The following is a 12,074-nucleotide window of genomic DNA, read 5'->3' on the forward strand; positions in this document are numbered from 1 at the left end:
CTTCCTAAGGCCCACTTGACTTCATGTTCTAGGATGTCTGGCTCTAGGTGAGTGATTACACCATCATAGTTATCTAGGTCATGAAGGTCTTTTTTGTATAGTTCTTCTGTGTATTCTTGCCACCTCTTCTTAATATATTCTGCTTCTGTTAGGTCCATACCGTTTCTGTCCTTTATTGTGTCTATGTTTGCATGAAATGTCCCCTTGGTATCTCTAATTTTCTTGACGCGATCTCTGGTCTTTCCCATTTTATTGCTTTCCTCTATTTCTTTGCAGTGATCCCTGAGGAAGGCTTATCTCTCCTTGCAATTCTTTGGAACTCTGCATCCAAATGGGTACATCATTTCTTTTCTCAGCTATTTGTAAGTTCTCCTCAACAACCATTTTGCCTTTTGCATTTCTTTTTCTTGGTCTGCCTCCTGTACAATGGCATGAACCTCTGCCCATAGTTCTTTAGGCACTCTGTCTATCAGATCGAATCCCTTGAATATATTTGTCACTTCCACTGTATAATCGTAAGGAATTTTATTTAGGTCATACATGAATGGTCTAGTGGTTTTCTCTACTTTCTTCAATTTAAGCCTGAATTTGGCAATAAGGAGTTCATGATCTGAGCCACAGTCAGCTCCCGGTCTTGTTTTTGCTGACTGTATAGAGCTTCTCATCTTTGGCTGCAAAGAATATAATCAATCTGATTTCAGTATTGGCCATCTGGTGATGTCCATGTGTAGAATCTTCCCTTGTGTTGTTGGAAGAAGGTGTTTACAATGACCAGTGTGTTCTCTTGGCAAAACTCTATTAACTTTTGCTCTGCTTCATTCTGTACTCCAAGGCCAAATTTACCTGTTACTCCAGGTGTTTCTTGACTTCCTACTTTTGCAGTCCCCTGTAATGAAACGGACATCTTTTTTGGTTGTTAGTTCTAGAAGATCTTGTAGGTCTTCATAGAACCATTCAACTTCAGATTCTTCAGCATTACTGGTCAGGGCATTGACTTGGATTACTGTGGTACTGAATGGTTTGCCTTGGAAATGAACAGAGACTGTTCTGTCGTTTTTGAGATTGCATCCAAGTACTGCATTTTGGACTCTTTTGTTGACTATGATGGCTACTCCATTTCTTCTAAGGGATTCCTGCCCACAGTAGTAGAAATAATGGTCATATGAGTTAAATTCACCCTCCAGTCCATTTTAGTTTGCTGATTCCTAAAATGTCAGTGTTCACTCTTGCCATCTCCTGTTTGACCACTCCAATTTGCCTTGATTCATGGACTTAACTTTCCAGGTTCCTATGCAGTATTTCTCTTTACAGCATCGGACTTTACTTCTATCACCAGTCACATCCACAACTTGGTGTTGTTTTTGCTTTGGCTCTTTCTCTTCATTCTTTCTGGAGTTATTTCTCCACTGACCTCCAGGAGCATATTGGGCACCTGTCGACCTAGGGAGTTTCGTCTTTGGTGTCCTATCTTTTTGCCTCTTCATACTGTTCATGGGTTTCTCAAGGCAAGAATCCTGAAGTGGTTTTTCCGTTCCCTCTCCAGTGGACCATGTTTTGTCAGAACTCTCCAGCATGACCCGTCCGTCTGGGTGGCCCTATATGGCATGGCTCATAGTTTCACTGAGTTAGACAAGGCTGTGGTCCATGTGATCAGATTGGTTAGTTTTCTGTGATTGTGGTTTTCAGTCTGCCTGCCCTCTGATGGAGAAGGATAAGAGGCTTATGGAAGCTTCCTGGTGGGACAGACTGATTGAGCGGGAAACTGAGTCTTGTTCTGATGGGCAGGGCGATGCTCAGTAAATCTTATATCCAATTTTCTATTGATGTGCAGGGCTATGCTTCCTGTTGTTTGACCTGAGGCCAAACTATGGTGGAGGTAATAAAAGTAATGGTGACCTCCTTCAAAAGGTCCATGCAGGCACTGTGGCACTCAGTGCCCCCAACCCTGCAGTAGGCCACCACCGACCCACACTATTGCCGCAGACTCCTGGACACTCTCGGGCATGTCTGGGTCAGTCTCTTGTGGGGTCACTGTCCTTTCTCCTGGGTCCTGGTGCACACAAGCTTTTGTTTGTGCCCTCCAAGAGTCTGTTTCCCCAGTCCTCTGTAAGTTCTAGCAGCTCTGTGGTGGGGTTAAGGGTGACCTCCCCCAAGAGGGCTTATACCATACCCAGGTCTACTGCACCCAGAGCCCCTGCCCCTGCAGCAGTCCACTGCTGACCCGTACCTCTGCAGGAGACACTCAAATACAGTTCTGGCTCAGTCTCTGTGGGGTCTCTGGGTCCTGGTACACACAAGGTTTGTTTGAGCCCTCAGAGCATCTCTAGCGGGTATGGAGTTTGATTCCAAATGCGATTTTGCCCCTCCTGCCATCTTCCTGGGGCTTTTCCTTTGACTCTGGATGTGGGGTATCTTTTTTTGGTGTGATCCACCATTCTTCTGTCAATGGTTGTTCGTCAGTGAGTTGTAATTTTGGAGTTCTTGCAGGAGAAGATGGGTGCACATCCTCATCTTGAATCCTCATCAAAGAATCAGAGGGGGTGTCTTTTAATAGCAGCCATGACAGGTTTAATCAGTTCAAGGCTAGAGCTAACCTTCACAATGTAAAAGTAAGTGATGAGGCAGTGAGTGCAGATACCGTACCTGCCAGGTAATTTATTGAAGCACTTCAAGAAACTGATGAAAGTGTGTATTTACCCAGGCAGGTTTTAATGTTCATGAGGCAGGACTGTCCTGGAAGAGGATGCCAGATCAAAGGTACATCAGTGATGAGGAAAAGTTGATGCCAGGCTATAAAGCAGCAAAGATAGGCTGTGTTGTTTGGTGTCAATGTTTCCGGCGATATGAGGTTGAAGCCTCTTAGTTTATCATTCAGAAAACCCAAGAGCCCGTCAGAACACAGCCATGGGCTCTCTTGAGTTGGGTGGAAGTGTAACCCCATCGCCTATATTACATAGGCCATTTTCCAGGGCTAGTTTTTCCACCACTTTATCCTGGAGGTAGAGGAATATTACTTGGAGAAGGACATCCCATTCAACATTTTGCTGCTTGACAATGCTCCAGGCCAGGGAAGCCTGGGAGCATGGATGAAAGTCATGGACGATGTCAAAGTAGTGCATCTGCCACTGAATACTATGTTGCTCATCCAATCTGTGCTTCCCTGGCGGCTCAGCTGGTAAAGAATTTGCCTGCAATGCAGGAGACCTTGGTTGGTCCCCAGGTTGGGAAGATCCCCCAGAGGAGGGCATGGCAACCCACTCCAGTATTCTTGCCTGGAGAATCCCCATGGACAGAGAAGCCTGGTGGGCTGCAGTCCATGGGGTTGTGAGGAGTCAGACATGACTGAGTGACTAAGCACAGCATCCAACCTATGGGCCAGGGAATTAAAGCAACTATCAAGAGAGATTGCTTACATCACCCTTTGTGTCAGGCAGTAAAGGTGAGTGATGAATCTGGAACAACCTTGTGACAATTTACAAGGCCATAAAAAACATCAGCTTCTCTTGGCATGAGGTTATAGCCATCAACCTGAGTGGGGCTTGGAGGAATCTTTGCCCTCAGTTTGTTCTTGACTTTTGTGGATTTAAGAAGGTGAGTGAGGAATTCAAGGAGGTCTTCAGCAACTTGGTGATTCTCAGGGAGAAGCTGGAGCTATATTGGCAAGAGGATGACTTCACTGAACTCCCTGCTGTGCAACAGGAAGAGCTGACTAATGAAGACCTGATGGAATTGAGGGCCCAAGAAAGGACAGAGACAAGAGGAAGAAGTGACTGAAGAACCGAAGAGACTGATGACACACGAAATGGCAAGGGGATTTTCTTTATTTGAGGACACACTGTTAATTTTTGAGGCACGGAACCCAAATGTAGAACAGTGCATGAAGGTTGTGCAGCCATTAAGAATGCAATCCTGTGCTACTGTGTAATCAATGGCAAGAAAAAAAAAGCTATTATCTTATAACGATCACTGGATTGTTTAAGATGGTAGACAGAATAGACTCCAGACCCTGTGCCATCAACGTCAGGAGTGAGTGAAACTGCAGCTTGCCCGCCGTCTCTTATTGTTAATGATCCTTCACCTCCACCATCTCCCACCTCCTCTCCCTCCTCCCATCAGTAACTCTTCTTGCCTGCTCGCTCCGTGCCAGCTCCTGTATGCCAACCATTGTACTGTGCTACTGTACGTTTCAAGGCACTGTACTGTAAGATTGAAGATGTTTTCTTTATTTTTTGTGGGTTTTTAGAATTATATGTTATTTGCATAAAAATTATAAACATATTAAGCACAGTACTGTACAGCCTATTGTGTTAGTTGGGTACCTTGGCTGACTTTGTTGGACTTACTAACAGAATGCTCTCAGAATGGAACTCATTTGTATGTAGGAGACTTATTCTACAGTAAAATGATTGTTAGCTTTGTCTGCATAAGAACTAGAAATGTATTTGCTGTAAAAGGAAAGTGTCATAAAAAGGTTAAAAGAAAACGAACACAGAAACGGAGAAACAGAAAACTATCAGCAGCCCACATACAGATTAAAAATAACAAGTGGTAATTTACATGTTTATTAGGAAAAAAATAAATGCAGTAGTTGATAGATGAGAATCTAGGGAATTTGCAATGGTCAAGAAAACTTTGAAAAGTTTTCCAGTTCTTTATGGAAGATAATAAAATTGAAAATTAAAATAGCATAAATATTTTTATTCTATCTTGTCAGGTTAAGTGCAGTGAAGAATTATAAGACCATTGTGAACAACAGGTACAATGAAAAACTCATACCACTGGTAGGAATTTTAACTAGCATAATATTTAGCATTTACTAGGCTCCCCAAATATTTATTGATTGAATAAAAATGCATGAAAGTAAGCTTCTTGGACTGAATATTAAAAAATGGTTTGTGAGTACATAGGCAGCATTGTTCATAGGAAAATAACTTGGTTTTTATTTCATTTTAACTCCATTCTGTTCTTTCACAGGCAGCCAGGCTGGTGGATGAAGTGAACACAACAGCCGCTGTATCTTCTGGCCTTCAACAAGGTGCATGACGTGACCTCTTCAGTGTGCTTATCACTGTCGAGTCAGAGAGATACAGTCTCAGGTAAATCTGAAAGTGGGTCCTGTGGATGTCAAGTTTGATCCCCAGTCGCTGGGCCTCACTCTAGACCTGCCGCATCAGAAGCTCTCGGAACAAGCCCAGGAATTTTGCAAAGCTGCCCAAGTGACTCTCAACTATACTGAGATCTGAGCGCCTTTGGGTTAGATGCCAGAAACATGATGGGGACTAATTAATGTCTATGGAGATTTCCGTATCTTCTGCTGTTTGTGTTCCCCAAGATATCCTGATGAGCATTTTCATCAGTGACTGGGATTGTTCCTCACAGATTTTCAGATATCACAGAGTTGGCCAAGTTTATGAATACATTGAATGATTACATCAAACACAAAGGATTGGGACAACTAGAGCAATGGGAAATATGATGGGAATAAAAGTAAGGTAACATACTTTATTCCAAATAATACCGTGCAAGGGACAAAATGATGATAGCTTTGTCTTAGCAGCACTGATTATGAACAACTCACATGGCTTCGGCCACTAGTTGTTGATGCAGTATCCGTCAACATTATGAATTAGTTGCCCCATGGGGCTAATATGATTCTAGGATGCATTAATGTAAATGAAATAGCCAGATTAAGCAATTAAATAAACCTTTATTTTGTGCCAATCACTCCACATCAAATATATTCAGGTTAGGTTCCAAACTCTAAAGAGGCTTTTCATAAATTAATTTATATTCAGAGAAAATCAACAAGGCTAAAAAATGACTTGAAATTATGCATATAAGGATATATTGATAGAAGATGGATGTTAGCTTGAAACAGAATAAACTAGCATTGGAGGAGATGCATAATTTTTATTTATTTTGCTTTTTGTTTGATTTGTTGTTTTGTTATTTAAAAGTAACATATTCACGTTATTTTAAAGCTTAAAAATTGAACAATACCTCACTGAATATGCTTCTAAACACTGTAACATTTCAACACATACAACCTAATATCCAGGGGAACTAATTCAACCACCCCAATCAACTTAAGTTTTATATTTTCCAGATTTTCTTCCTTTGGAGTCAATCATTTCCCAAATGAAATTTACAATCATTTTGTCAAGTTAAAAAAAAGTCCTATTAAGATTTTGATTGGACCTGCACAAAATTTATGGATTCATTTAGGGAGTTTTCCTGTCCCAAATAAGACAGCCAGTGTTTTATGTCTCTGTACAGAGTTCTTCAAGTTTTAAAATTAAGCTATAATTCAAATATCATTAAATTCACCCTTTTTAAAGTCTATAATTTAGTGGATTTTAATATATTCAGAGAGTATATAAACATCACTACAGTCTACTTCCAGAACATTTTTATCTTCCTGAAACTTTGTATCCATTAACAGTAAAAATCCCAGCCCCAAAGCATGCATCTCATCTGGGTCTTCTGTCAGCTTCTTGACTTAGATTCCTACTAAGCACTGTGGGTTCCTTCTCTGTTTTTCATTCCTTAAGACTTTTCTCTCTCTCTTTCTCTGTAGCATTTATCTTCATTCAGAATGGGAGAAAATGAGTTGGAGTTTGTTCATTTTCCCATCTTGACCTAGAAATCTCCTCTCTTTTGTAGCATATGTCCTTTTATTTGTAACAGATATAATTTTATATATGGTTGCATGATTATTTGATTAATGTCTGTATCCCCCATTAGACTCAAAGCTTTGTTGGGGCAGACACTGTGTCTACTTTTGCTTACTATGTATTCCACCACAAGGCACAATTCTGGTATTTTTAGTTGATTAAATGAATATATTAATTTTATTATTACATATGTAACGATGTCTTTTAGCATCCCACACCATTGCCATTCCTAGTCCATTCCTCTTACTTCAAGAATCCAGAATTTTCCCTCCGCTAACACTCATACTATTTGGATACCACCATTCTCATCTTTTGCTTGTCGGTTTCAGATTTTACTCCATGTTCAGTTCAGTTCAGGCACTCAGTCATGTCCGACTATTTGTGACCCCATGGACTGCAGCATGCCAGGCTTCCCTGCCTATCACCAACTCCCAGACCTTGCTCAAATTCATGTCCAATAAGTTGGTAATGCCATCCAACCATCTCATCCTCTGTCATCCCCTTCTCCTCCCACATTCAATATTTCCCAGCATCAGGGTCTTTTCCAATGAGTCAGTTCTTCGCATCAGGTGGCCAAAGTTTTGGAGCTTCAGCTTCAGTATCAGTCCTTCTAATGAATATTCAGGATTGATTTCCTTTAGGATAGACTGGTTGGGTCTCTTGCAGTCCAAGGGACTCTCTAGAATCTTCTTCAACACAGTTCAAAACCATCAATTCTTTTGCGCTCAGTTTTCTTTATGGTCCAACTCTCACATTCATGCATGACTACTGGAAAAACCATAGCTTGGACTATATGGACCTTTGTTGACAAAGTAATCTCTCTGCCTTTTAATATGCTGTCTAGGTTGGTCATAACTTTTCTTCCAAGGAGCAAGCATCTTTGAATTTCATGGTTGCAGTTACCATCTTCAGTGATTTTTTTTTAGCGCCTCCCCCGCAAATAAAGTCTCTCACTGTTTCCATCTATTTGCCATGAAGTGATGGGACTGGATGCCATGATCTTAGTTTTCTGAATGTTGAGTTTTAAGCCAACTTTTTCACTCCCTTCTTTCACTTTCATCTAGAGGCTCTTTGGTTCTTCTTCACTTTCTGCCATAAGGTTGGTGTCATCTGTCATATCTGAGGTTGTTGATATTTCTCCTGGCAATCTTGATTCCAGCTTGTGCTTCATCCAGCCCTGCATTTTGCATGATATACACTGCATATAAGTTAAATAAGCAGGGTGACAATATACAGCCTTGATGTACTCCTTTCCCAGTTTGGAACCAGTTTGTTGTTCCAGTCCAGTTCTAACTGTTGCTTCCTGACCTGCATACAGATTTCCTAGGAGGCAGATAAGGTAGTCAGGTACTCCCATCTCTTTAAGAATTTTCCAGTTTGTTGTGATCCACACAGTCAAAGGCTTTGGTGGAGTCAATAAAGCAGAAGTAGATGTTTTCTGGAACTCTCTTGCTTTTTTGATATCCAGTGGATATTGGCAATTTGATCTCTGGTTCCTCTGCCTTTTCTAAATCCAGCTTGGACATCTGGAAGTTCTCAGTTCATTACTGTTGAAGCCTAGCTTGGGGAATTTTGAGCATTACTTTGCTAGCGTGTGAGATGAATGCAATTGTGTGATAGGTTGAGCATTCTTTGGCACTGTCTTTATTTGGGATTGGAGTGAAAATTGACTTTTTCCAGTCCTGTGGCCACTGCTGAGTTTTCCAAATTAGCTGGCATATTGAGTGCAGCACTTTCACAGCAACATCTTTTAGGATTTGAAATAGCTCAACTGGAGTTCCATCACTTTCACTAGCTTTGTTCACAGTCATGCTTCCTAAGGCCCATTTGATTTCACATTCCAGGATATCTGGCTCTAGGTGAATGGTCACACCATTATGGTTATCTGGGTCATTAAGATCTTTTTTTTTTGTATAGTTCTTCTTTGTATTCTTGCCACCTCTTTTTAATATCTTCTGCTTCTGTTAGGCCCATACCATTTCTGTCCTTTATTGTGCCCATCTTTGCATGAAATGTTCCCTTGGTATCTCTAATTTTCTTGAAGAGATCTTTAGTCTTTCAGTTCTATTTTTTCCCTCTATTTCTTTGCATTGATCACTTAGGAAGTCTTTCTTATCTCTTCTTCCTATTCTCTGGAACTCGACATTCCAGAATGTAGAGGGGCTACATATATAGCCAAAATGGCTATATCTTTCCTTTTCTCCTTTGCCTTTCACTTCTCTTCTTTTCTCAGCTATTTGTAAGGCCTCCTCAGACAACCATTTTGCCTTTTGCATTTCTTTTTCTTGGGGATGGTTTTGATCATTGCCTCTTGTACAGTGTCATGAACCTCCATCCATAGTTCTTCAGGCACTCTGTCTATCAGATCTAATCCCTTGAATCTATTTGTCACTGTCCACTGTATAATTGTAAGGGATTTGATTTAGGTCATGCCTGAATGATCCAGTGGTTTCCCCTACTTTCTACAGTTTAAGTCTGAATTAAGGAGTTCATGATCTGAGCCACAGTTAGCTGCCGGTCTTGTTTTTGCTGACTGTATAGAGCTTCTCTATCTTTGACTGCAAAGAATATAATCAATCTGATTTTGGTATCAACCATCTGGTGATGTCCATGTGCAGAGTTGTTACTTGTGTTGTTGGAAGAGGATGTTTGCTATGACCAGTGCATTCTCTTGGCAAAACTCTATTAGCCTTTGGCCTGCTTCATTTTTCACTCCAAGGCCAAACTTACCTGTTATTCCAGGTTCCTCTTGACTTTCCTACTTTTGCATTCCAGTCCCCTATGATGAAAAGGACATCTTTTTTTTGGTAAAATGGAAGTGGTCGAACAGGAGATGGCAAGAGTGAACATCAACAATTTAGGAATCGGCAAACTAAAATTGACCAGAATGGGCAAATTTAATTCAGATGATCATTACATCTACTACTGTGGGCTTAGTAGTAGTTCTATTTAGAAGAAATGGAGTAGCCCTCATAGTCAACAAATTAGTCTGAAATATGGTATTTAGGTGCAATCTCAAAAATGACAGAATGATCTCTATTCATTTCCAAGGCAAACTATTGAATATCGCAGTAATCCAAGTCTGTGCCCCAACCACTAATGCTGAAGAAGCTGAAGTTGAATGGTTCTATGAAGACCTACAAGACCTTCTAGAACTAACAGCAAAAATAAAGATGTCCTTTTCATCATAGGGGACTGGAATTCACTCCTTATTAGTCACTTACATTTGTAAAAATATACTGTCATCTGAAACTACCTCTGAATCATTTAGGATGCCTTTGGCTGCTATGAACATAAATTGCAACCCCCTGGACTATTACAGACCATGGGATTCTTCAGGCTACAGTACTGGAGGGGGTAGCCTTTCCCTTCTCCAGGGGATCTTCCCAACCCAGGGATTGAACCCAGGTCTAGTTCATTGCAGGTGGATTCTTTACCAGCTGAGCCACAAGGGAAGCCCAGGAATACTGGAGTGGTTGCTATGAACATAAAGCCCAGTTTAAATTTGCTTTAGAAGATAAGGTCATTTATAACTCACATAATAAAATTTAAGACCTAAGGCAGCTTTAGGCATATTCATCAGGGTTGATTTTGTTATTCCACAATCCCTCCGGTCTCTGTCCTCCTGTGTGTATTAGCTTTGACCTTAAGCTGGTAGCAAGGGACCAAGACATATAGCATCCAAAGGAGGAAGGGCGCTGAGTTTTTTTGTGTGCCTCTCTTCTGTAGTGATGGAAAACATTCCCAGAAGCTCCCCAGCAGACTTTCCCTCATTCCACCAAGACTAGACTACAGGCCTCGTCCTAAATCAATCTTTGATAGAGAGACTGGGATTACCATGTTTCATTTAGTCTAATCACTGGGATGGATTGGAAGTTGATGGTGTCAATCATTTTGACCTCCATAACTCTACCTTTAAAATCTAATACAATTCCCATTTTGATTATATTTCCTATTCTTTAATTTTTCTTTTACATTTCCTATTCTTTAATTTTTCTCACCTCTTGACCTTCCCTCAGTCTTTTCCTTTGTCTTTATTAAATTCCCTTGTCTGTCAGTATAGCTCAGTTTTTCTAAAACATCAGCCCTCAACTGGCAGAACTATTTCCGCTTCCTAGTCTAATATCCATTTCCATGGGACTCTTCAGTAACCTCAGTTCCTTTACAGGACCATACTTTAGCCACTACAACAAGGTCAATCCTCAGTTAATCCTAGATGACATCAATAGTTAACTTTGCTGGGAAAAAATGGCATAGTTCTGCAAGCTTGTGTTACTGTAAGTCTGTACCTGTTAAACTAAGCATGACTGTTATTGTTGTGCAGATAAAGCGGGTTCTACAGAGAGTAGGTCATATCCTGATTCTACAATTCACTAGGCTGCGTGACCTCAGGCAAGTTATTTACCTCTTGGATTCCCAATTACTTAATCTCTAGAATGAGAACAGTAGTACCTATACCAAGATTGTCTTGCTTAAAAAGCAGTATTTGTAAAACAGTTTGTCCACTGGCTGGCACATAGCACTCAATTAATGCTAGCTTTTCTTTTAATTAAGAATACTCAGAAGAACTATATAAAATATAGATAAGCACTAGAATGGGAAAGACTAGAGATCTCTTCAAGAAAATTGGAGATATCAAGGGAACATTTCATGCAAGGACAATAAAGGACAAAAAATGTTAAGAACCTAACAGAAGTGGACAAGATTAAGAAGAGGTGGAAAGAATACACAGAAGAACTATACTAAAAAGATCTTAATGACCCGGATAACCATGATGGTGTGGTTATCACCTAGAGGCAGACATTCTGGAATGTGAAGTCAAGTGGGCCTTAGGAAACATTACTGTGAACAGAACTAGTGGATGTGATGGAATTCCAGCTGAACTATTTCAAATCCTAAAAGATGATACTGTGAAAGTACTGCACTTGATACATCAGCAAATTTGGAATACTCAGCAGTGGCCGCAGGACTGGAAAAGGTCAGTTTTCTTTCCAATCCCAAAGAGAGGCAATGCCAAAGAATGTTCAAATTATCATACAGTTGCACTCATTTCACATGCTAGCAAGGTAATGCTCAAAATCCTTCAAGCTAGGCTTCAATAGTACATGAGCTGAGAACTTCCTGATGTCCAAGCTGGATTTAGAAAAAGCAAAGGAACCAGAGATCAAATTGCCAATATCTGTTGGATCATAGAAAAAGCCAGAGAATTCTAAAAAAAAAATCTACTTCTATTTCATTGACTACACGGAAGCCTTTGACTATGTGGATCACAACAGACTATGGAAAATTCTTAAAGAGATTGAATGCCAGACCTCCTTATCTGTTTCTGAGAAACCAGTATGCAGGTGAAAAAGCAACAGTTAGAACATTACATGGAACAACTGACTGGTTCACAATTGG

The 12,074-nt window shown here is 40.5% G+C and overlaps 1 long non-coding RNA gene across 1 annotated transcript in view; it reads left to right on the top strand.

The window, feature by feature from the left end:
- LOC110126070 (uncharacterized) overlaps positions 1-12,074 on the top strand; it is a 185,592-nt gene that overhangs the window by 151,265 nt on the left and 22,253 nt on the right. Inside the window, exon 6 of the long non-coding RNA XR_011484937.1 lies at positions 4,975-5,096. This is a non-coding gene — a long non-coding RNA (uncharacterized lncRNA). The remainder of the gene's footprint in view (positions 1-4,974; positions 5,097-12,074) is intronic.

The sequence above is a fragment of the Odocoileus virginianus genome, chromosome 31 (genome assembly GCF_023699985.2).
Source record: "Odocoileus virginianus isolate 20LAN1187 ecotype Illinois chromosome 31, Ovbor_1.2, whole genome shotgun sequence".
In the NCBI taxonomy this organism is placed as follows: Eukaryota; Metazoa; Chordata; class Mammalia; order Artiodactyla; family Cervidae; genus Odocoileus; species Odocoileus virginianus.